This window comes from Loxodonta africana, chromosome 21 (assembly GCF_030014295.1).
Source record: "Loxodonta africana isolate mLoxAfr1 chromosome 21, mLoxAfr1.hap2, whole genome shotgun sequence".
NCBI lineage: Eukaryota > Metazoa > Chordata > Mammalia > Proboscidea > Elephantidae > Loxodonta > Loxodonta africana.
The window spans coordinates 15,831,283-15,856,814 of record NC_087362.1 but is presented as its reverse complement, the minus strand read 5'-3'; the positions used below and the strand labels follow the sequence as shown (position 1 = coordinate 15,856,814).

Sequence of the window (25,532 nt, the reverse complement as noted above, 5' to 3'; positions counted from 1 at the left end):
GTCTTGCCATCCTCACTTCTAAAGAGCATTCTCCCTGTACTTCTTCCAAGACAGACTTGTTCGTTCTTCTGGCATTCCATGGTATATTCACCAACACCGTAATTCTAACGCATCAATTCTTCTTCAGACTTCCTTATTCATTGACCAGCTTTCACATACATTTGAGGTGATTGAAAAAACCATGGCTTGGGTCAGAAGCACCTTGGTCTTCGAGGTGACATCTTCGCTTTTCGACACTTTAAAGAGGTCTTTCACAGAAGGTTTGCCCACAGCAATGCATCTTTTGATTTACTGACTGCTGCTTCCATGGATGTTGACTGTGGATCCCAGTAAAATGCAAGCCTTGACGACTTCAATCTTTTCTCCATTTATCATGATGTTGCTCATTAGTCCAGTTGTGAGCATTTTTGTTTTCTTTATGTTGAGATGTAATCCATACTGAAGGATGTGGTCTTTGATCTTATCAGTAAGTACTTCAAGTCCTTTTCACTTTCAGCAAGCAAGGTTGTGTCTTCGGCATAAAGCAGATTGTTAATGAGTCTTCCTCCAATCCTGAGGCCATGTTCTTCATATAGTCCAGTTTCTCAAATCTCTTGCTCAGCACACAGATCGAATAGTTACAATGAAAGGATACAACCTTGATGCACACCTTTCCTAACTTTAAACCACATAGTATCCCCTTTTTCTGTTTGAATGACTGCCTCTTAATCTATGTACAGGATCCTCATAAGCACAATTAAGTGTTCTGGAATTCCCATTCTTTGTAATGTTATCAAAAATTTGTTATGATCCACACAGTTGAATGCCTTTGCATAGTCAATAAAACACAAATAAACATCTTTCTTGTATTCTCTACTTTCAGCCAAGATCCATCTGACATCAGCTATGATATCCCTCATTCCACATCCACTTCTGAATCTGGCTTGAACTTCTGGCAGTTCCCTGTCGATGTACTGGTACAAACGCTTTTGAATGATCTTCAGCAAAATTTTACTTGGGTGTGATATTAATGATATTATTAGTGGGGTTAATAATGCTGGGGTATGAAATAGCTGGGGGAGGAAGTTTTCTGAGTCTCCTCAGCTACAGTGCAGGTGGGGTACACATAGCATAAGCTTACAGTCCACTAAGTGGACCTACCTGGCTAGGGGGAGACCAGCAGTAGGTAGAGTCATTTAAACTCCTCACCCATGGTGCAAAGTGGGGTGTACATGGCAGACTCTTCATCTCTGCCCACACAGCTTTTGAGCCAGAGACACTGCTCAAGATGTCCTTTCCTGTTGTACTCTGTCTGATTCTTGTTAGTAATGAAAGCTACTTTTCATGAGCTAATATGTGTTCAGGCTCTGATTGAAAGGACATGATATTATGGAGCAATCCTTATTAGTTATTGATGATCTTTTTCTAATGGTCCCCTGGCTATCTAGAAATCGAGTACAACCTGTGAGCGCCAGGCAGATTTGGAGTACTGCCTTAGTCTACCTCACAAACTGTATGATTATTGATCCCTTATTTTTGACCCAGGGTCTACATTCTAGCTTATTATGGGAAATCTCTCCTTTAGTCATTCTGAAAATATTTATTGAGAATCTGCTTCATAGCAGGTACATCACTAGGTGATGAGGATGCAATGGTGAAAAAGAAAGAGGTTTTCTGCCCTCACAGAAATTGCAGTTCCACAAAGCAGCCATCATTAAGCAGGAATTACTATATATCCTGCTAAAAGGGGGGGGGGGGGGGCAGGGGAGAATGGGAGAACAGGTGAAAAGCAACTAATTTTAGTTCAGGTTGCCTCAGTAGATGGAACTTTTCAGATAGAAATTATAGAATAATTAGGATTTAGAAATTAGATGAGGATGGTGACACATGTAATAAAACCAGCTGCTGTCAATTTGATTCCAACTTATCGCTACCCCTCTGTGTCAGCAGAACTGTGCCCCACCGGGTTTTCCATAGCTGATTTTTCTGAAGAAGACTGCCAAGCCTTTCTTCTGAGGTGCCTCTGGGTAGACTCAAACCTTCAACCTTTTCATTAGCAGCCAGGTGTCTTAACCATTTGCACAATCCAGGGACTCCGATAAATGTTGTAGGTGAGTGAAGCTTCACGTATGAAGGCCTAGAGGTGAATGAGTGTGGAGTGAATGATGACTCCCAGATTCTAAGTGGACACACATCATAGTCATTCCAAAAGCAAAAATAAATTCAGTGCCTTTCACACATGGCCTGAGGGAGGATGATGAGATTTGAGGATCGAGAGGCAAGCAGGTCTTAGGTCATTAAGGGAGTTTTAAGCACACCCAATCATTCAGTAAATACTTACTCTGTGTCTTTTATGTGTGAATTATCTAAGGTCCGTGGGTGGCACAACCTTGTGCTTGCCTACTACCAAAAATTTGGCAGCTCCAGTCCACTGAGCTGTGCTGTGGAAGAAAAACCGGGGTGGGGGCGGGGGGGTCCACTTCTGTAAGATTACAGCCATTGAAAACCCAATGGAGTACAGTTCTCCTCTGACACAATGAGGTCGCCATAAGCCAGAATCGACTCAATGGCAATGGATTAATTATACGCTCTAGGGACAGGAGAGTTAAAAAGTGTTTATCCACATAGAGCATGCATTCTAGTGGGTGAGAAAGAGAGTAACGAGAAAATAAGTGACATACTGTCAATCCCACTACAACACTTGTTTTAAAATTGCATATGAGGCCTGAAGCAATACATACATACATAGTTGCATACACACAGACACTAGGCAGCAATCTGAGCATAACAGAAAGTCTGTGTTTGCATATACGTAATTTCCTACATAAGAAACACTAGGTGAAGGCAGAGTGCACCCTGTTAAACCAAGCCAAATATTTATAAACAAAAACGCACGCATATGCGCACACACACCCCTGAAACATCTACCAGATACCTGGGTTCACTACGTTTGCTATAAGACACACTCATTTACATCTCGTTTTACAAATATTGGTCAGATTTCAGAGTCCTTCCCTCACCTACTTCATAGTAACTCAGGGTCTACAACTCTTCAGATGCTGGCCCTTCTGACATCCTCTTCCACAAGCAAACTTCAGGTATTTTTCAAGGTTACATGCTACGTTTATCTTAGCATTGCAGCCTTTCTTAACCTTTTATCGTATGTTGGTGGATTCAAACTGCTGACCTTTTGGTTAGCAGCCGTAGCTCTTAACCACTACACCACCAGGATTTCCATGTAAAACTGTGCCACACTTTCATTAAATTCTTATTTTTTTTTTTTTTAATGTGTGACTGACAAGAGCTCTGAATGTTGTGTCCTACGTTCATTTTTTTCCATAACCCTTGTGGTTTTAATTACACAATTTTGCATAAAGCAAAGATTTTTAAAGACATGTATGTCACACTACAGGATACCAGACTTTATGTTAGATTGTGCTGAATCCTAAGGAGAAAAAGTAAACCAGGAAAGATGGATAACGGATAGTAAGTTTTGGAAAGTATTGAAATTTTAGATATGATGACCAGAAGTCACTCATTGATAAGGTAGTAGTTGAGGAGTAGAGATAAAACTACTATATATATAATTTTTTTCCAGGCTGAGAAAACAGGAAGTGAAAAGAATATTTCTTAACACACGCTCACACACAAATAAATACTTCCACGTGCATTGTTTTGATAGCACAATTTTTAGAAGGGAACTATTTTGCACTAACAGAAGATTCCATTTCCGCAGTAAATGTTGTTTTGGAAATGTATTGAGATTCACAATGTATACCTTAGAGAACAACATTGGCCATATGGAGAATGACTAAATATTTCAAACTGCCTGGGATAGCTTCAGTTCACACCTGCTGTACAGGCATACCTTTTGTAGTGCCTTCTTTTGCTCTCCAAAAACGTCCTGAGTGTAAACAAAAATTATTTGGTAACACTAGCCACTACATTTACCTAGTATGAAGTCACTTAAGGTCATTTAGAATATAGTTAAAGGCTTATGTAGCGTTTGACCCCCCAACAGTCTTTTTAAACATAAAACAAACAACAAAAACAGTACAAGAGAAAAGTGTATCATTACTACCAAGGCAATGTGTTTTGGAAGAGTGTTTGCTATATGTTCAGCTATTCACCCCCTCCACACTCCTCATGTACTCTCTGCTGTTGCTGGGAAAACTAGACATTATTTGGCAGTTGAGCCACTTCGAGGATTGAGGGGTATCTCTATATCACTATATTTTCAGTCATAAGTGGTTCAACCTATAATAAAGCTACCCAGAAATTGAGTTGAGCATTCTTCTTTACCCAAGTTCCCTTCCGTGGATTTATTACCATAAACAGACAAGCCAGATGAAGTAGTAAATTTATGAATGCTTTATTTATGTTGGTTCACAAGAATGGAAGCAAAGCAAACAGGTTCAGGGGCTGTTATGGATTGAATTGTGCCCTCCCCCAGTATAAGTTTTAGAATTCTAACCCCTATACTTGTGGATATAATCCGATTGGGACATATGTTAATGAGGTCATATCAGTGCAGGGTGCGTCCTGAACACAAGCATTTCTGAGTTTAAACAACAGCAAAGACACAGAGAAAAAGGAGCACGAATAGAGGAAGACAGAAGCTATGTGATGACAATGAAGGCAGATGAATCTACAAGACCAGGAACTTCAAGAATTGCCGGCTCCTAGAAGCTGAAACAAGAGGCCCTGGTGGCTCAATGGTTAAAGTTCTTGACCGCTAACCGAAAGATCTGAGGTTCAAACCCACCAGCTGTTCTTCAGGAGACAGCTGTGGCAGTCTTCTGAAAAGATCACAGCCTTGGAAACCCTACAGGGCTGCTATGAGCAGGAATGTACTTCATGGGCAACAGGTTTGTTACGCTTGAGCCCATTGTTGCAGCCACTGTGTCAATCCATCTCTTTGAAGGTTTTCCTCTTTTTTGCTCACTGTCTGTTTTAACAAGCACGGTGTCCTTCTCCAGGGACTGGTCCCTCCTGATAACATGTGTAAAGAATGTGAGGCGAAGTCCTGCCATTCCTGCTTCTAAGGAGCACTCTGGCTGTACTTCCTCCGAGAGAGACCTGTTCATTCTTCTGGAAGTCCATGGTATATTCAATATTCTTCACTATACCACAATTCAAAGGCATTAATTCTTTTGTCTTCTTATTCATTGTCTAGCTTTCATATGCATGTGAGGTGATTGAAAATACCATGGCTTGGCTCAGGAACACTTTAAGCTTCAAGGTAACGTCTTTGCTTTTTAATACTTTAAAGAGACCTTCACCTCTTTAAATCTGTGTGAAAATCTTCATTCTGACACTAGAGTTTATCATGCATACATTGAAAGTACACACACACACACACACACACACACACACACACCCCATTGTAAGTTGATTCTGACATAAGTTGAACGCTTTAATTTTTTGAAAAATTTTCATTATTACTGCCTTTTATTACCAGTATCTTTATAAGTCTGATATTTATTTGTCTTTAGGGGTTGGAAGTATTACATATAAACTTACATGTATACTTTAATACATCAAAAAAAAAATTGCATTCCAGTCAATTCCAATTCCTAGCTACCCTATAGGACAGAGTAGAACTGCTCCATATGATTTCTAAGGAGCAGCTGGTGGCTTTGAACTGACTACTTTTTAGTTAACAGCTGAGCTCTTAACCACTGCACCATCAGGGCTCCATTTTAATACATACATACACACAAAATACACAAATCATAATAATTTACTCTGGATGAAGAATTGAATGACGTTGGAATTTTGTCAGTTGTGGTACTAACTCTACTCGTGGAAGGTTCTGGATCATCTGGGTTATCCCTGGGAAATGGGATGGCATTTGTACTTCGAAAATTAGTGAGAGCTGTCTGTATGGTCCTTATCTGTCTTCATGTATTTCACGGTAGCATTTCACTGCTTCCTGAATCTGCCTATCAATTTTAGGAAAGCAATTACATTTAGGTCCCTGTTTTCAAGCAGCTGAAGCCCCTGATTTAGTTTACAAAACTAAATCTGTATGACAGTGTTTTGAACAGTAAGTCATAAAATTGAGCATCTGCCATTGAGCATCTGAGAATGATGACATCAGCATATTACATGCTGCACCGTTGTATGTTGTACACATTACTTAAGATTAAAAAAAAAAAAACATTGCTGTTGAGTCAATTCTGACTCATAGTGACAAGATGTACAAAAAAGCAAAAAGGACATTCATAAGTACTGTTTGTTGTAACTCAAATACATCATAAGTCAGGGACTACTTGTGTATATAATATAAAATTTTGTTCAAATGGGTATTGTTTTCTGGATAATAGAATACAGTCGATAAGTTTTGTCTCTAAGTAGGCTTCATCTTTTATAACCCAAACATTTACAAGCTTATGAATAACCTGGTAAGGCCATATCTACATGTATCAAAGTAGGTACTCTCCAGAATTCTTTCTTTCTTCTTGTGTGTGTGTGTGTGTGTGTGTGTTTAGATCAGTGGTTTTCATACAACTCTGAAAATTTTTTCATATGTAATTTGATCAATTGCATATGAAATATTTTACTTAGTGTTTTTCTTAAAATTCACCTGACATGAAATCACTTTTTCTTAGATTTGTCCTAAGTATTAACATCAATGTAACCATTAGTCTGTTCTGTAAATTATATTTTCCATGTACCTGTAAAATTGATATGTAAACACACAATTATCAAAATTAAAGAGATTCACAAATGTACTAGGTAAAATCACTCCACAGACCACTGAGGGCATGGATGAATTTTAGAAAATGTAAAGAGTTGATGTGGAAAATTTTAATTTTAGTGCACCTGGTATTAAGGATGGATTTTTATATAGTCTATTAGAAAGTCCTCAAATTATTTTTTTTTTAATGAAACACATTTAACACTTTAGTTGGTTCTGGGAAATTTCCTAAGATGTAAGATCAAATCATCGTTTGACTCAGAAACCAGAGAAGCATGTCCAACAATTTGTTTTCCACATTAGGAAAGCAAACAACATTAATGAGGTCAGGAAAGCACAGAAGAGACAACCTCATAAAGTCTACTTGTCCTTTCAGATCTACCAAAGTTTCCTCAGGTCTTATATTTGAAAGTTCAAGGGTATGGAACATAGATTTTGGAAGGCAAGTTGATATCTTATGAGAGTGTGATTTTCTGTCTCTCTCTCACACATACACACACTCATACACACTCCATAAGATATCTTCATTCTGCCCATGGAATTGAAGAATAAAATTATGTTATATCCAGAATCTCCACACCTAGATATCGTTAGAAACTTCAGGATTTGAAGTAATACTCAATGGCTTTAAGAAGAAGATGGAAGTCATTCAAAGACCCTTAAATTTTTTTCTTTTAACTGTTATATGTTAACGGTCAATTTTCAAAATTATAATGAGAACAAAATTGATTTGCTAAGTGTTGTTTTATCTTTATAGAGAAATTTATGTTTACAAAAATAAAATTCAGTGGAAGGGCCTTAAGGAAAAAAATCAACTTAAATCATCAACAATCAATATTCAATGTCTTCTAGAATCTTTCAAAAGATCACTCAAATAATACATCTGAGGGGTTTATAAATATAAACTACCGACACTAATATATCCAATGCATTAATGTGCTTGAAATTGGAAATTATATTTTTGTTTGAAGAAATGTGAATAAGAAATAAAATAAAGAGATCTTTATGAAAACAATTCAAACTGTGAAAAATTAGATTCATCGACTGAAACAATTTTCTTCAGATAAATTTACGAATCTGTACAATGAGAATTTATATGGTAAGCAATGCTTTAGTTTCACTGAGGGTCACTTCATGCCAGACAACAGGCAACTGGCATTTTTGAGATCAGTACTGTTTTGAGAACACAGTTTCAAGCATAATTGTAAAAGCAATAGATGGATTAGGTAAAAAGTGATGGATGCCCAGTGCTATTTGAGTTGTCCTCAATCTGATACGTTTACCAAAGAAGGGGTTGGTGGTCCTTAAAGGAGCGAAACAAGGAAATGAAGTGTTACAAACCTAGATGTTCAAATCCACATAAGGCTGAATTTTCAGACACATAGTCTCCAGTCCCCAGAGCTACTCAGTGTTGAAAATCAACCGCTCAGGTAAAGACCTCTTATTTCTTCACCCTTCCCTCCAGGTTAGGAAAAAAGTATTTTGCGTGCAAAAGTGTGATATTAGAAAACGTATTGTAAATTTTTCTTCATAATATCATTTTTGGCGGGGAGTTTAAAGGGCCAGAAAATAGTAGAATATAGTGGTTTATGTAGCTCTTAATTGTAAGAAAAATATTATTAAAAAAGGATTGGCTTAGTCATTATCCTTCTGAACACTTCACAGATATATCTTTGCTTTTCTGGTAAATATAGCAGGAACAGTCTTCACTTGAAAAAAATCTCTCTGCAAGTTTACTCTGACTGTAACATATTCCTATAAAATAAATAAAATATCTGAGGTAACTATCGTGAGTGGCCATATAACATATAACAGGTTATCTACATCTTGGCTGTTACAAAAATCAGACAAGTTAGCATTAATAGTTAAAAGAGTAAGCAAGTGTCATTTTTTATATTTCTAAGACTGACAAAATGACTAGGACAAAATAAACTATATTTCCATGAATTTCCATTGACTTTGTAAACTGAATGATAATACCTGTTGTGTTTTCCCGATGGATTTTGACACAAATTTTAATGTGTTCTAAGCCAAAAATAAATCATGAATTTAAATAAATATTTCTAAAAATCATAACCAATGGATTTTACCATGTTTCCTCCACCGTGATTTCAAGTATTTATTTTGCACATACCATTGGAGCCCCGGTAGCATAGTGGTTAAGAGCTCAGCTGATAACCAAAAGGTCAACAATTCGAGTCCACCAACCACTCCTTGGAAACCCTGTGAGGCAGTTCTAATCTGTTCTACAGGATTTGGAATCAACTCGATGGCAATGGATTTGGTTTTTTGGTCTTATTGCTTGTCCAAGACAGTAAGAACTTTCCAGCTGTATATGTACCCAAACATAAAATTAAAATCAAAAGCAGTCACTAAAATTACAACTTTTTCCCTTAGCGTTTTCAATTAGTGGTTTTTGAATCCATAGTAATCAAAACAAATCTGTATCACATGCTGTCATCCTAAAGATTTTAATCATCTCAGTATGATGGAAAATGGAACATGCGTAGCTTCAACATTAAGAGCACATTTCTTTAAAACGCCTGCTTTCAAACATCTTCATTCAAAATTATTTGAAAGCTTCTAATTTGAAATTATTGGGGTAGATCAGTATTAAGACTTCTTAATGGCTAAACTTTTAGTTTTATATCACTCAATCTACAACTTTTTACAAAGGAAAAAAGATTTTTTTTTTTTTTAAGGAGCATCCTATTTGTAATGATATTAATTTTCTGCTGACTAGACACTCTCTTCATTGCCAAGAGGTAATGAAAACTTCAGTGTGTTTATGATCATGTAAAAACAGGATTCCAAAATGGAAATAGGACTTCAGAATTATTCAGGCCAAACTGTACCTTTCCTAGACAAGCATGCATACACAATTTATATGTAGGAGCCCATTTAGGTTGCACTGAAAACTCCCCTTGCCTTGGTTTTTGTGTGGTGTGTCCCTTTGTTTCCTTCACATGTTCCCTGAAAGCTCTGTTATTCCTTATTTCTAAAATAGATCTAATCCCATAGGGAAATGACCCTGTATATTACCTCTGCTCTCTTCTAGGTCTTTCCTAAAGCCTGACGCAAATATAAAGTGGTCCCTTCCTTGTCTATACCTCAAAGAGAGGTTTTTGAGATAAAATTTAAAACAATTAAAATTTCTTAAAGAAGAAACAAAGTATATGAAGAGAGGAGAGGAGAGATGAGAAAGAAGAGAAGGAAGGAACCATGGAGGGATGGAAAATTCCTTCATCTAAATGTGTTAGTCCTTTCTCAAGAAAGCAGAGTGGTTCATTCACTGTCAAAATCTTTTGAACGCCCACATCTTAAATAGTCACACGATTAACCTTTCAACATTGTTTTTTACTTTAAATGTTTTGAAAATCCTCTCGGAGTAAGATAGCTATAGGATCTCAAAAGGAAAGCCGAACATGCTGTCTGTGAGCTATGGGAAAAGGCAATAAGAATATCGATGTGGCAGAGGGAATAATATAAAGGGAAAGGCAGAAAGTGCCTGCTTTGACACAGACGATAACAATAACTAACGCTTAAAAACCCAGACGTTTACGTGGTGCATAATCTGCTCCAAGCACTGTCTCAAAGGGGCTCACGTACGTTGATTTATTTAATCTTTGTAACAACCCTAAAAGAGCTTAGAGAAGTGAAGTAGTCAGAATTTCTTTTACTTTAATCCAGCTGTTGAACAAGTTTTGAAAGGACAAGGATATTTGTATTCATTAATATTTTTGTCTTTTAAAAAGACTAACTTTGATTTTCTTCAAACAAGGAATAAAACTCAGTAAAGTTCTGCATAAAAACACAAAACATGAATCATGTGTAGAGAAACAGTCATGAAAAAACTAAGTGGCTAATCTCCACCTTAATTTAGTGAAGGCCTTATGTATTACTTTTTAAACTTTCTGTTCATTGCTTTTTCCATAATAGCTTTCATATTTCATAACAGCTTTGCCAAAATGCTGGAGTGGAAATCTGATAACAGCGTTTAGCTATATGCAATAGAACTTAGACTCTACACTTAGATTCTTGCACCGACCTGAATAGTATGTAGACAAATATTAATTAATTAATTTTATGTATCAACTTGGATAGGCTTGTTGCCTTTTTGTTTGGGCATGCACTAGTTTAGAGGTTGCCATGATGTGGGTGAGCCTCATGAATCAGTTGAAGGCCTTCAGAGCAAAAACTGAAGTTTCCTGGAGAAAAAGTAATTCTGCCTTAAGACTGTAACATAAAAATCCTGCCTGAGTCCCCGCCTCCTGGGCCAGCCCGATGAATTTTGAACACTAGAAGCAATATCAACTCTTGCCTGAAGTTCCAGTCTGCCTGCCCTACAGATTTCAGACAAAAGAAGATGGAAAGAATACATAGGCCACTGTACCAAAAAGAACCGGTCAAGATTCGAACATCTCAGGAGGTAGCAAATAATCAAGAAACAATGGTAATGAAGGAAGAAGTCCAAGCTGCACTAAAGGCTCTGGCAAAAAGCAAGGCTTCAGGAATTGATGGAATAGTAGTTCCAGCAAACAGATGCAACACTGGAAGCAATCACTAATCTGTGCCAAGAAATTTAGAAGACAGCTGCCTGGCCAGCCGACTGGAATATATCTATATTTGTGTCCATTCCAAAGAAAGGTATTCCAACAGAATGTGGAAATTATCAAACAATATCATTAATATCACATGCAAGTAAAATTAAGCTGAAGATAATTCGAAAAGGGTTGCAGCAGTACATTGACAGGGAACTTCCAGAAATTCAAACTGGAATCAGAAAAGGATGTGGAACAAGGGATATCATTGCTGATGTCAGATGGATCTTGACTGGAAACAGAGAATACCAGAAATATGTTTACTGTATTTAATTGACTATGCAGAGGCATTCAGCCATATGGATCATAACGAATTATGGATAACATTTGCAAGAACGGGAATCCTAGGACACTTAATTGTGCTTATGTGGAACTTGTACGTAGAAAAAGAGGCAGTTGTTCCAACAAAACCGGGGATACTGCATGGTTTGAAATCAGGAGAGGTGTGCATCAGGCTTGCATCCTTTCACCGTGCTTATTCAATCCCTATACTAAGCAAATAATCTGAGAAGTAGGACTACATGAAGAAGAACACCTATATGGAGAAGAACACCACATCAGGATTGGAGGAAGACTCATTAACAACCTGTATTATGCAGAAGATACAAACTTGCTTACTGAAAGTGAAAAGGACTTGAAGCACTTACTGATGAAGGTCAAAGACTACATCCTTCAATATAAATTATATCTTCACAAAAAGAAAACAAAAATTCTCACTACTGGACCAATAAGCAACATCATGATAAATGGAGAAAATATTGATGTCAAGGACTTAATTTACCTGGGTCCACAATCAACACCCATGGAAGCAGCAGTCAAGAAATAAAACAACTTTGGACAAATCCGCTGCAAAAGACCTCTTTCAAGTATGAAAAAGCAAAGATGTCACTTTGAGGACTAAGGTATGCCTGACCCAAGCCATGATATTTACAGTCTCCTCATATGCATGCAAAAGCTGGACAATGAATAAGGAAGAAGGAAGAAGAATTGATGTACTTTAATTATGCCATTAGTGAAGAATATTGAATATACAATGGATGGCCGGAAGAACAATAAACCTACCTTGGAAGAAGCACAGCCAAAATGCTCCTTAGACTTTAGGATAGTGAGACTTTGTCTCACTTAACTTGGACATATCAGGAGGGACCGGTCCCTAGAGAAGGACATTATATATAGGGTAAGTGAAGAAGAGAAGGATGTTCAAAGAGATGGATTGATACAGTTGGCTGCAACAATGGACCCAAACATAGCAATGATTGTGGAAATGGCATAGTACCTGGCAGTGTTTCATTCTTTTGTACATAGGTTTGCTGTGAGTCAGAACTGACTGGACGGCACCTAAGAACAACTATATATATGTGTGTGTGTATATGTATATATGTGTATATATAGAGAGAGAGAGAGAAACAGCCCTCGTGGCACAATGGTTAAGAGCTACAGGGTGCTACAGCTGCTAATCAAAAAGGCCAGCAGTTTGAATCCACCAGCCGATCCTCGTAAACCCTATAGGGCAGTTCTACTCTGTCTTACAGGGTTGCTATAAGTCAGAATCAACTCAATAGCAATGGGTTTGGGTTTCTTTGTTGTTGTTGTGTGTATGTGTGTATATGTATATGTATAATCTTATTTTGGTTCTGATTCTCTGGATCACTCTGACAGATACATTTCTTTAAGTATATAAAATTATGAACTGTGAATGACAACCCTTGAAATGTAACAAAACCTATGCTGGCGGAGAAAATGTTGTTATATGTCATTGTAGCTCTCCACAGCACATATTCTATCTATGCCACAGGTATCTATTCATCAATCCTACTAACCTGTGTTTATCTTAAGAGATAATAAAATAAATAAATAAAAACAAAAACTGAAAAAAAGGAAAGGTAATGTTTGTATAATAAAGCAGAAGATACATCCTGATGTATGCCAGAGGAAAATGTCTACAAATGTTTTCCTATGAATGAGAAATACCTAACTTTTAAAATTCAGTCAGCTTACGAAAATATATTGCAAATTGGTTCTATGTTAACAAATAATAACTGATCTCCTAGCATCACTCTACAACCTGTTTCAACTTTGGAAGTCGCAGAAATGTCTCATGTTCCATCCATCCCCCCAGCTATGCGAGTGTTGCCTGCCTCCTCACAACCTTGCAACAGATCTGTGGTCAAACTGTATTTAGATTTTGCTTGAATCTGGTGAGACATGATGTATGTGCAAGTTTAAGCTGCATTTTTTATTATAGATGAATTTGGATTTATTTTCTTATGTTTAACAACTGTTTATCTTTCTTTTTCTATAAAATTTTTATTTCAATTTTTCCTGCATTTTTCCATGAGGTATTTGGCCCTTTTCTGCTCACCTCTTTGTGATAGATTTGTTGGTTCATTTTCTGTGACATCGTTTCTATAGTCTTTTTTCTATTTTTAGGTATTTAAAAAACATATTTAGTAGTATTTATGAGTACTTTGGTTTACTGCTCTTGTACTTCATTTCAGAAAGTATTTTTAATTTCATGGTTATATTAGTTTCCTTCTAGAAATTATATAATTTTATTTTTTACACTTATTTTCCTGATTCATTTTGAATTTACTCTGGTATATGATATGAAAAATAGATACAATTTTATTTTTATCCAAGATAGATCCCCAGTTTTTCCCAATGCTATTTATTACAAGTCCATTTTTCCCATTGGTTTAAAATGTAACTTTTATTATGTACAATAGCTTAATGTATACTTGGGTGGCCTTTTTGTTTTTTTATTCTGTTGCATTAGTCTGATTATGTATTCATGGATAAACACCTCACTGTGTTTTTGTTATAAAGGCTCTTTAATGTTTTGTTGTAGGTCCTGACCTCCCTGACATTTCTCTTTATTTTGGGGGGATTGTTTTTGGCCATTCTTGCTTCTTTATTTTTCCATATGAACTTTCGAATCTACTGGCATAGCTATAGGGAAAAAAAAGTTAGATTTTTTTATTGAGAGTGTCAGATTTATAAGTTAATTTATGGAACATTGCCACCTTTATACAGTTGGGTCTTCAGATCTTATAAAATGGTATGTCTACTTATTCAACTTTTGTGTCTTTTAAGGGATTTCTTTAAGTAGATTTTGGAAATACCTTATTAAGGCCAGGGTATTTAATGTTTTTATTTCTCTCGTACTGATAACTGATTTATTCTCATTCAATATATCATATTGTCTCCATACACGGAAACTCAATATTTGTGTATTATTTTATAAATTGCTATAAAATGCATTCTTTATTTCAGCAGGGCATTTTTAAAAATTTCCTTCCCTTGGGTTTCATGATATAAATTATGTGCTTTTAAATAAAGATAGTTTTACTTCCTCCTTTCAAAATCTTATGCAGCTAATTACTTTCTCTCATCTAATGACATTAGCTGTTGTTGAGAGATACTCCGTCACAGGGCCCTCATGCTCCTATCCATCTTGCTGTGTATGCCACAAATGTGGAGTCCTGACTGCTTGTTTGCTGAGCTTTTTCTCAGGACTGTATTGCAGGAAGCGATCTTGAAAGATGAGACAACAATGTTTATTTCCAGGACAAAGAGTAGGTTTGCTTACCACTTACAATAAACGCTGTGAATTCTCTAGGCTCAGCGTCCACAGCCAGCCCACTACCTGGTGTGAGGCATCCCTCTGAGTCTGTCCCCATTGCCCCTGTGGGACTTGTGGGATGGGAGGAGAGCAATGGGAATGGATGCAAATATAATTGCATGCTGCTTGCTATCTTGGTACCTTAGTTACCGAATGCTGCTGTATCAGAAATACTACAAGTGGGTGGCTTTAACAAACACATCTATTTTCTCACAATTTAGGAGGCTAGAAGTCTGAATTCAGGGTGCCAACTCATAGGCAAAGACTTTCTCTCTCTGGGGGCTCTCAAGGAAGGTGCTCGTTCCTTAGTTCCTTGGTGATTTTCACACGGCGTGGCATCTATCTTCCCCCATCTCTCCTTGCTTTTCAGTGCCTAATCTGCTCATTTTATATTTCAAAGGCGGTTGGTTTAAGACACACCCTATATTGCCTCATTAACATAACAAAGGGAATTAGATCCACAGGTATGTCGATGTTGTTAGGTGTCCTTGTGTTGGCTCCAACTCAGCAAACCTAGTACAAAAGAACAAAACACTGCCCGGTCCTGCATCATCCCCATAATCGTTGTGATGTTCAAACCCATCCTTGCAGCCACTGTGTCAATCCATCTCATTGAGGGTCTTCCTCTCTTTTGCTGACCCTCTACATTACCAAGCATGATGTCCTTCTCCAAGGATTGGTCTCTCTTGATAATATGTCCAAATTATGAGAGATGAAGTCTCGCCATCTGCATTTCCAAGCAGCACCCTAGCTGTACTTCTTCTGAGACAGGTTTGTTCATTCTTCTAGCAGTCCTTGGTATACTCAATATTCTTCACCAACACCATAATTCAAAGACATCAATTCTTCTTTGGTCTTCCTTATTCATTGTCCAGCTTTCACATGCATATTATGCAACTGAAAATACCTTAGCTTGGGTCAGGTGCACCTTAGTCCTCAAAGGGACAGCTTTGCTTTTTACACTTTAAAGAGGTCTTTTGCAGCACATTTTCCCAGTGCACTATGTTGTTTGATTTCTTGACTGCTGCTTCCATGGGCATTGATTGTGGATCCAAGTAAAAGGAAATCCTTGACAACCTCAATATTTTCTTCATTTATAATGATGTTACTTATTGGTGCACTTGTGAGGATTCTTGTTTTCTTTGTATATCCATAGGTACAGGGATTAGGATTTATAGCACATATTTTTGGGGGACACAATACAATCATAACACTCGGCAACTGGAGGTGGTGGTGGTGCTGCTGAAAAAGCCCTTTATCTCTGATATGGAATTTGCATATGTTTTGCCAACAAACATGAAATAGAAGCAGACTAACTTATTGTAAATAGTGTAAAATCAGATCCACAGACCCAATAGCTAATACCTCCAATATAATCGTAAGGAGTGATAATACCAGAGAGTATTTCATTTTCTGATTTTAGTGTGTAAAAACGGTGTCAAGGAAGTGTCTGACCTCATTTAACTTCAGAAGGAGGAAGGAGAATCAAGATTAACAGCCCGACGCTGATTCCTATGAGGCAGGGGTTAGACATGCCTCCTCTCTCCACCATCTTTACCAATTCTTACACCAACTGCCCCTCCCATGGCACTCTCTACTTCTCTGATGAGTTTGATAATTCATTTCAATAGCCATACAGATCTCACAGACAATACTCACTATTGTGGGGTTTATTAGGGAAGTAACGAGAGACAATTCAGGCTCAGGAACACTTAAGGATACAGGTCTTCCATCAGGACAGCCTCTTTCCAGGCGTGCTCACAGGCACAGCTCTCCCTGGCCCTCAGTCTCTGCCTAAAGGCACTCAGCTTTCCCATTCCATAGGCTGGGAAGCCCACCTTGCCATCTCTTGCTGCCAGATCTCTGCTGCTGGGTCTTTCCTGCCACCATTCTCACCATCTTCAGGGTTATAGCTTGCACTCTCTCTCTCTCTCTCTCAGTCTCCTGCTTCCAGGAGCTTCTCAGCACAGGAATCCTGGATCCAAAGGACTGCTGGCTTCTAGCTATTCTTCTTTGGTGGTGATGGGCTCTTTTCATTCCTGCCTCTGGAGTGGCTCATTTCAAGCCCAGTGGGATGGCAAAACTGACCAACCCCTTCGGTGGGCCACAATTACCCTATCATACAGTCCCACCCAACCACTTGGGTGGGAGTTACAAGACCATAGCTGGAAAGGCCACGCACAAGTAATCAATCACACCGCATAGTGGGAATGCCTATTTAACATATTTTTGGCTCTGGTGTTGATATACACACAGAGATGCACACACACACAAATTAATATTATAGAATTATTCATTATCCATTTTCTTGAGAAGTTTTTCTTTGAATGTGTATTGAATTACCCCAACTGCTTCTTCAGCATCTATGACAATAATCATAAATTCCTTTATAGTAGAACAACTCATATAATAAATTCTACCAAAACATTTCCTAATATTGAAACACACTTGCATGTCTGATACAGATCCCATTTGGTATGATGCATTACTTTCAAATGTGCTGTTGGATTCTGTTTGCTAATATTTTATTTAAGATTATTGCATAGATATTCATGAGTGAAAGTGGTCTTTGGTTTTATTCTTGGTACAATCTTTATCAAGCTTCAATATTTTTGAAGACAGAGCAAATCACCTCTTATGATGCAGAAGCATATTTCTCCTCTTTAAGAGAATTTTGTGACTAAAAGTAAAGTTGATGAAATTGAAAGAGAACTTAGGAGAAAATTGTGACACGGGGGATAGTGAGAATTTGAAATATGTCCACTATATTTGAATAATGTTGGATCTTTTCCTCATGTAAAATTAGAAACTATATGTTTCTTCATAATTATTGTGGGAAAATACTTTTTAAAGCTTTTTTTCTTTTTCATCACCTAATATCTAGAATATTATACTCTTGAAATGCTTGTCATTGGGGGCTGAACAATGAATCTTTGAGGTAGGAATTTGTACCATTTAAAACCAAGGTGCAAAAGACCCCAAATCATATTATCGGCACTTCAGTTAAGGTTCCTATATACTTTCCACTCATTAACAAAGCTATATTTCTGCCCTATTTTCTGTAGATTAAAAAATGCTACAGCTATATTTGAAGCCTCTTGCATACTTCCTCCTCTAGTTTCCTATCTGTCTGTCCCCAGAGGTTACTACTGTCCTGATGCTGTTGCGTGTCCTTCGTTGTTTTCACTGACTTTGTAATATGTTTTTATCTCAGTTCATCAGATCTTCCATTGTGTAGCCTGGAGCTCATAATTCCTCATCGATGAAAACACCTATATTCTCCACTTCTTCTCTGAACAATTTCTTCACTTTCTTGCTCTAGCAATAACCTGAGTCTCTCTTGAGGATATTGCTTTCCCACTAGAAACCGTAAGTAGGGGAACCAGTGTAATCAGGGTCTGTTAATGGGTTCTTGTCCTTGCTTTTCACTGCATTTTACAGGCTTTTGCTATTCTGTACTAAAAATCCTACCTATGACATTGATGCCATCAGACCATGTCATCTGCTAATCTTTTATGTTACAGCCATTAGTTCTCACTCCTTCATTCCTGGAAAATATTATCTCTTTTAATTCCACTAAAGTTTTGATAATCATCCCACTACCCTAGCCTTGGAGTTTTTTGACTTCCTTTCCATAAATACTTTTTCTCAACCCTAACTCAACTATCTACTTTCATTTTCTTAACCCAGAATCATCTTATTATCAAAAACTGCATCTGACTCAATTTCACACATACTGCTCTCTGTCAGCCACTTTATATCTTTTGACCAGAACTCCAAAACTGCCACAATTCCTCAGGACCTACATCGAAATTAATACCACCAAAGTTTCTTCATCTTGCACTTAAGGCATGCCCTCATTTTCTTTCTTTTTTATACCTCCAGTTTACTTTCAACAGTCCATATGTAACAGTCCCTTGCGTACACAATCAACTCCCTTGCTTCTCTCAGCCACTCTGGCTAAATCCACCTTTCTAACTATTTTCTAACTCACCTGAATTGCTTAATGTGCCTGAAAAAAAACACAGAATGGGACTGAGTGGTCTTATTTTAAATTCATGATTACTTACCTTAATTAGGCTCTCAGTGCTACCTAGCAAGCCTACTTCATTTCCTTAGTTCTTTTACTTTCCCACTTTCCTGGATGAGTTTTTCCACACCTTCTCTTTACTGGACTATGTAACACCTCATCTTCCTTCTTCATTCTCAGCTGATGACCTAATTTCTGGTTTTATCAAGAAAAAAAATAGAAGGGAATTTTCCAACATTCTCGCCATCACAAACATCCACCTACTTTCATCTGTGCCCATCAACCATGACTTTCTCTCTGTTATTATGGTCGAACTGTCAGCATACCTTTACAGGCAGATGCAGAGTCCCTCTCTCCTTGTTAGTGAGATCTGTCTATTTTCATGTCTTCAGTTATGTTGCTTCAGTAGTTTTGCTTTCTTTCCCAAATCATCAGCTTCTTTCTGTCTTCTTGAATGTTCTACAATACAAATATGATGTGATATAATATTTACTTCCCAAAAAGTCCGTTAACTCAAGATCCCCTTCTGGCTTATCCTCCTTTTTCTTTGTCTCTTAACCACAAAATTACTTCATAAATCTCTCTTCTAACTGTCCCAGGTTATTTTCTTACCGTTCTCTCATTAAACCATTGAAAACAATCTTTTCTCCCTATCAATATACCAAAAGAAGCTACATCATTGGCAACCAGTTGCTCAATTCATTCTTAAGTTAACCTTTGGTATTATTTGACCACCTCGATCTTTCCATTCTTGAACCATTTCCTTGATTTGGATTCCACTGCACCACTTTATTCTGGCTATACTCCTACTACAGTGGCTACTAGTTCTTAGGTTTCATCTCACTTAGTTACCAAGCTTTATCATTCCCTCCTGAACTTAGTACTTGTATTCTTCTCCATCTACATTTGCATTCTCACTGATCTCACTCAATTTCTTTACTTCAGATAACATCTATATGCTGATGACTCCTGTATCCCACAAGGTTCAATCAGGAATGAATCAAGAAGACAGAAACACAATGAGATATGATATAAATAGATTTCCCTATCTGCTTCTCTTATAGTCTTCCCATGAAAAATTAATGACAACTCTATCCTTCTCCTTGCACAAACTAAAATATACTTGGAGTATGTACTGATTCTTCTTATTTTTTCACTTCTCACATTTCATCCAATAACAAAGTTTTTCTGTTCTACCTTCACAGCCTGTTCAGAATATGACCACTTCTCACCACCTCCACTGCTACCATCTGGATTAAACCACTGTGATCATGTGCCTGGACGTTGCATAGCTTGCATTGCATCCCTTGTTTCCTACTGTGAATTCTCAACACTGAGGTCAGAGTGACACTTTTAAACGATATAACTCAGATCATGCCATTCTCTGCTGAGTACTTTTCAATGTATCTCCATTTCTCTGTTCTAAAATTTAATGCCCTTGCTTTGGTGTAAAGCCAAAACAAACAAACAAACCCATTGCCGTTGAGTTGATTCTGACTCAGCTACCATATAGGACAGGGAAGAACTGCCCCATACAGTTTCCAAGGAGAGCCTGGTGGATTTGAACTGCCAGCCTTTTGGTTAGCAGCTCTAGCTCTTAACCACTGCCACCAGGGTTTCCTGCTTTGGTGTGGGCAAGGCTAAATTACATCATATTTCACTTATCCCTCTGAAATTTGCTTTTTGTATGTAATCTCATGTTCTCAAGAATTATTTATGCTGCTTCATGTGTTTCTCTGCTTAAGAAGACACATGAGACTGACTATGTGGGCAGTTCCTGCATGGAAGTGAGATGAGAAGGCAGAAGGAGCGAGGAGCTGGTTGAATGGACATGAGAAATACAGGGTAGAAAGAAGAAGTGTGCTGTCACACTGTAGGGAGAGCAACTAGGGTCACACAACAATGTGTGTAAGTTTTTGTATGAGAAACTGACTTGAAGTGTAAACTTTCACATAAAGCACAATAAAAAAAAATCATCTATGTTGCTTCCTATAGAGACACTTTGTCAGCTTTTAACTGTGGCCTGGGTCCCCATTCGTGGCCTGGACCCCTGCTTGGGCAAGTATTACAAAGCTCTTTAGCTCTGATGAAATGTGCCCAGAGACACCCTACTTTGCCAAGAAGCCTCCTACCCAAAGGCACTCAGCTCTCTCACTCCATGGATAGGCAAGCTTAGCATGCAGTCCCATGCCACGGCTGTTTTATGCCACTGCCACATTCTCCCATCTTTAGTATTACAACTCTCTCTGTCTCCCAGGTCTCGGAGGTTCTCTACTCAGGGACTCTGGCTCCACAGGATGTACTCCACTCCTGGCTCTTCTTCTGGATGGTAGTGAGATCCCCCTCCAACTTCTAGGATTGGCTCCCTTTAAACCTAGTGGGATAGTAAAACTGAAAAATCTCCTATAAGAATTTCATGCACCATATTTGCATAGTCCCACCCCTGCAAGTGTTCTATGTACTTTATTTGCATTAGCTAAGCTGTTCAATCCCCTTGCTGGGACACAAGCATCACATATGCATAGATAGTCTCACTTAATCATTTTGTGGGAATTACAAGACCATGGCTAGAAGGAACATATTAAAGCAATTCACTGTACCACAGATGGACAAGGACCATTGTCTTCTTGGTTAGGAAATATGAGAAGACTCCCCAGGATTCAAAATCCTTACTCAAGTGGTATTCAGGGGATAGAAAGAGGGGAACTCCATCGTCCCTCCTGTTAGAGGCTGAAGTAGGATTGAAACAAGCTATGGGAATGGTGTTTCAGATTTTGCTCACTCTCCCCTGGTGGAAAGAGGTAAGATCAAGGAGTTACCAAAGGTGATATGGAATAGGGCTTTGGATAGGCTGAAAATATTGGATGCTCCTTTAGGGTCACTATGAGTTGGAATTGACTCAATGGGAACTTGTTTTTTGGTTTTTGGCTAAGCCATGAGTGGCTGTTCCAAACCCCTTGAACCCAAAAGTAGTGAGCCTTGCTTTCTGGCATAGAGGTTCTCTTACTTCATGACCCTGATTCCCTCCTCTCTCTCTCTCCCCCATCTTAAGCAATGTTTTGTTCAAGATCTATTCGATCAACTCCCATGATGACTATAGAAAAGAGCAATTTTTTGACTCATATACATGAACTGTGTGGTGTATTAGGTTAAAGACAGTATCAGGAATAACTGGAACCAGACTCTGATGCCTATAGGGATGTATTTTTATCTCTTCTCTCAATTTTATCCTGGATAATGGACCCATTTCTTTCAGGGTGGTTGAAGTCATGATTACTAATACTTCTTGTTTCACATCTTTAAAATTTCATAATTAGAGCAATATAGTTTTTTTTTTTTTTCTTTTCCTAGATAAAGTTTCAAAAATTTCAAGGAAGAACAATTTGAATCAAAGTCTGGTCCATTGACTCAATCACTATAGCACCCAGAAAAAAAAAAAAAAAACGAGTGCCGTTGGGTCGATTCTGACTCATAGCAACCCTATCACTATAGCAGGGAGGTAAAATACTATGAGCATCAGAGTTTTAGTCTCATGTCCACCCCTGTAATTCAAGCAAGAGAACAAGCTATATTATACGAATGGGCAAAAGGAATTGGTCATACAAAATCAATGGGTATTAAATAGACATACATGTACTCATAGAGGAAATACATAATTTTAGTAGTTTCTTCTAAACCAACTGCCTTATGGAATGTTCATTTTAAAAATAAGATAATAATATAAATATTTCAGAAATATGTATATTTAAGAAAGTAAAATTATAAAATAGAGAAGTATAGTGAATTTTAACAAGTTCAAGTCAACTTGTTATAGAATTATTCTGAAATATTAAGAGCTGTTTACATTCGAATGCCAAAAAGATTTGTTACAGGCATGCTTTCTCCTTCAGAGATTAAAGTCAAATCATATATTGAAAATGAAAAGAAAAAGTTCCACATTTGTAATGAACTGATCTTGCTCTTTGATTAAAAATACAAATATCAGCATCCAATTAATTTCAATTACCTAAAGATAGCTATCTAGCCTTAGAAAATTGATGTGATGGGAATACCCCCAGTATTAAAAAATTGCTTTATGTCTCAAAAGAAAAAATAATGAGATAAATATTTTTCTTGAATATTGGTTACTATTTTTCTAGTGAAAATTATGAAAAGGCTATAATCAGATAAATCTTACCCGTATAATTACCAAATATTATTTTCCTTGTCCCACCAAATCCACAGGTTACCAGACCAGACACTATAATGTCCATAACAGTTTGGACACCTGGAGTGTACTCGAAGTTTTAGACATATTAATAAGTCTATCCTATGAGGAAATGTTCCAATAAAATATCTAGTGATCTGGCCAATTCAAATATAATTTCTTCTCCTTCAAGATAGAAAGTCCAGTGAGGAAAGACAACAGTTTACTTTTCAGAGAAGTCAACATTCTATAGAACTGATAATTAAAGGCATGAGAGAGAAAGCATTACACACACACACTTACTTAAAATAAAGAGAATTTAGAGTGAACAGATACTAAACTTAATTGCAACATTCTAAGCATGGACATATGTTGACATATATCAATTCAAAATATTCTTTGTCCAATTTGAGCTAATGTAGTAAAGACCAAGGAGGCAGAACAGACAGGCCTAATACAGACTGAAGACAAATAAGGATTCTGTGAAAAAGAATACCTTCTCAACCACATTGTGTAGTAGCCAGGTATGCCATAGAACAAGACACAATTCACTAGAACTAATACTGGAGGAGAAGAAAATCTATCAGCAACCACGATTTGAAAAGACATCATGAGGATATGAAAGCTCATAGTATATTAGCCTTTCTGATTTTAATATCTTACTAACACCTAAACCCCTGCCTCTCTAAGTTGATGACATACAGATAAAGAGAGAGAGATCTATACAGATATAAGTTCCACATGGTGTATATTTTATACTGAAATGAAGAGCTTCTGTACAATAGAAAACACAGTGTGTGCCTGGCCCAAAGGCAGAATGCTAAAAAATAAAATAAATAAATAAAACAGGGCAGCTGGAGAAGATACGAACTAAGGATCTCAAAGAGGTGGAATATCCAGCTTAATGAAGGAGTCTTGGGATAGATAAATCAAAGAAACTTATATAAAAATCTCATTGTTGGGAGTGTGGCCCAGATCCTTTCTGATGTCTCCGATGTCTTTGGGCCTCAGTTTCTGAGTATACAGTGCATCTTCTAAGTCATCAACACATTTTTTAAATTTGTTTACTGACCTATGTACAAACTCAATCTTAGTCTCAGCCTAGTACCCCCCCCGCCAAAAAAAAAAAAAAAAACTAAACCTGTTGCTATCAAGCCGAGTCTGACTTATAACAACTGTACAGGACAGAGTAGAACTGCCCATAGGTTTTCCTAGGAGCGGCTGGTGGATTCCAACTCCCAGCCTTTTGTTTAGCAGCCAATCTCTTAACCACTGTGCAACCAGGGCTGCTAGCCTACTACAGCTTATCACAAAAAATCGTGATCTTTTCCTTGCACTTACCTTCCTTTTTCAAGAACTTATCTTCTACAGCCGTTAATGCTTTCAAGGTCTGATCCATTATTGTTAATTGTTCTTTTAGCTGTCAAAGTTAGTCCTCTGAGATCTCAACCAACTTGTCTGCAGGCTCCCGGTCACTCTGGATTAGGAGTAGTTTACAGCCAACTCTCCCTATCCACAGTCAGCCTCTTCAGCAATGTCCTTGGACTCTTTCAGTTGTTCCCCTGAATTCTCACTTTTTCCTCATCCTTTTGGGCTTGACTTTAAATAATTTATATAGTAAATAAAAATATAATATAGGTGTGCATACACACACAGAAAGAAATAGTGATTGTGTTTGTAGATAAAGATGGAGCTATGAGAGGTGCCAGTTTAAAGTTTGAGTGTGCTTGTGTGTGTGTATTTCTAAATGCATGTATGTGTACACACATGTGTGTAGAGAGAGATGCAGAGCTGTATTTTTTCTGAGGGAAGTAAATCTTTATTTCCCAGAATTAACACAGAAAGTAATGAAGTTCTGGAATTTGGATGAGAGGGTCATTAAAATAGCCAGGAAATAACCAGTATGCGTTTTCCCACTCAGGGTAGCTCTGGTATGTAGTTTTACTCAGCATTATGCTGTATAAGCTCATCTTGAAAGGAGACATTTTAGCCATTTCATTGCTTCTAGAGCTTAGTCGACTCGATGGCACTGGGTTTTCTGGGTAGAGCTTAGTGTCTGTGTGTATATTTTCTGTCTCTCTTTATGCATGGATTATGGTGTTTTTGGAATAAGTAAGCTCTGAAGTAGGATTTAATCTGTCAAATTCATTGCCCTTATTTTCTGGTAAAAAAAAAAAAAAATTAAAACTTCATGTCTTTACCCTAAAGGGAAAACGTATTAAAATTGACCTTTGGATATGCACAGTGGCATTTAGATTATTATATTATGATAAAAATGAACTATAATTTCAGATGTATTATGAAACCCTGAACTTTTTCTGTATTAGTAGTATAGTTCTTTCAGAAAGAAAGAAAAAAAAATAATAGCTGTCTTAAGCTTTAAGTGACTTTCTAACATTTGATGTCAATTG

At 37.4% G+C, this 25,532-nt stretch overlaps 1 pseudogene; it reads right to left on the bottom strand.

Moving 5' to 3' along the window:
- Positions 1 to 24,520, bottom strand: part of LOC135228388 (proline-rich nuclear receptor coactivator 2-like) — a 34,029-nt pseudogene extending 9,509 nt beyond the window's left edge.
- Positions 24,521 to 25,532: the final 1,012 nt, after the last annotated feature.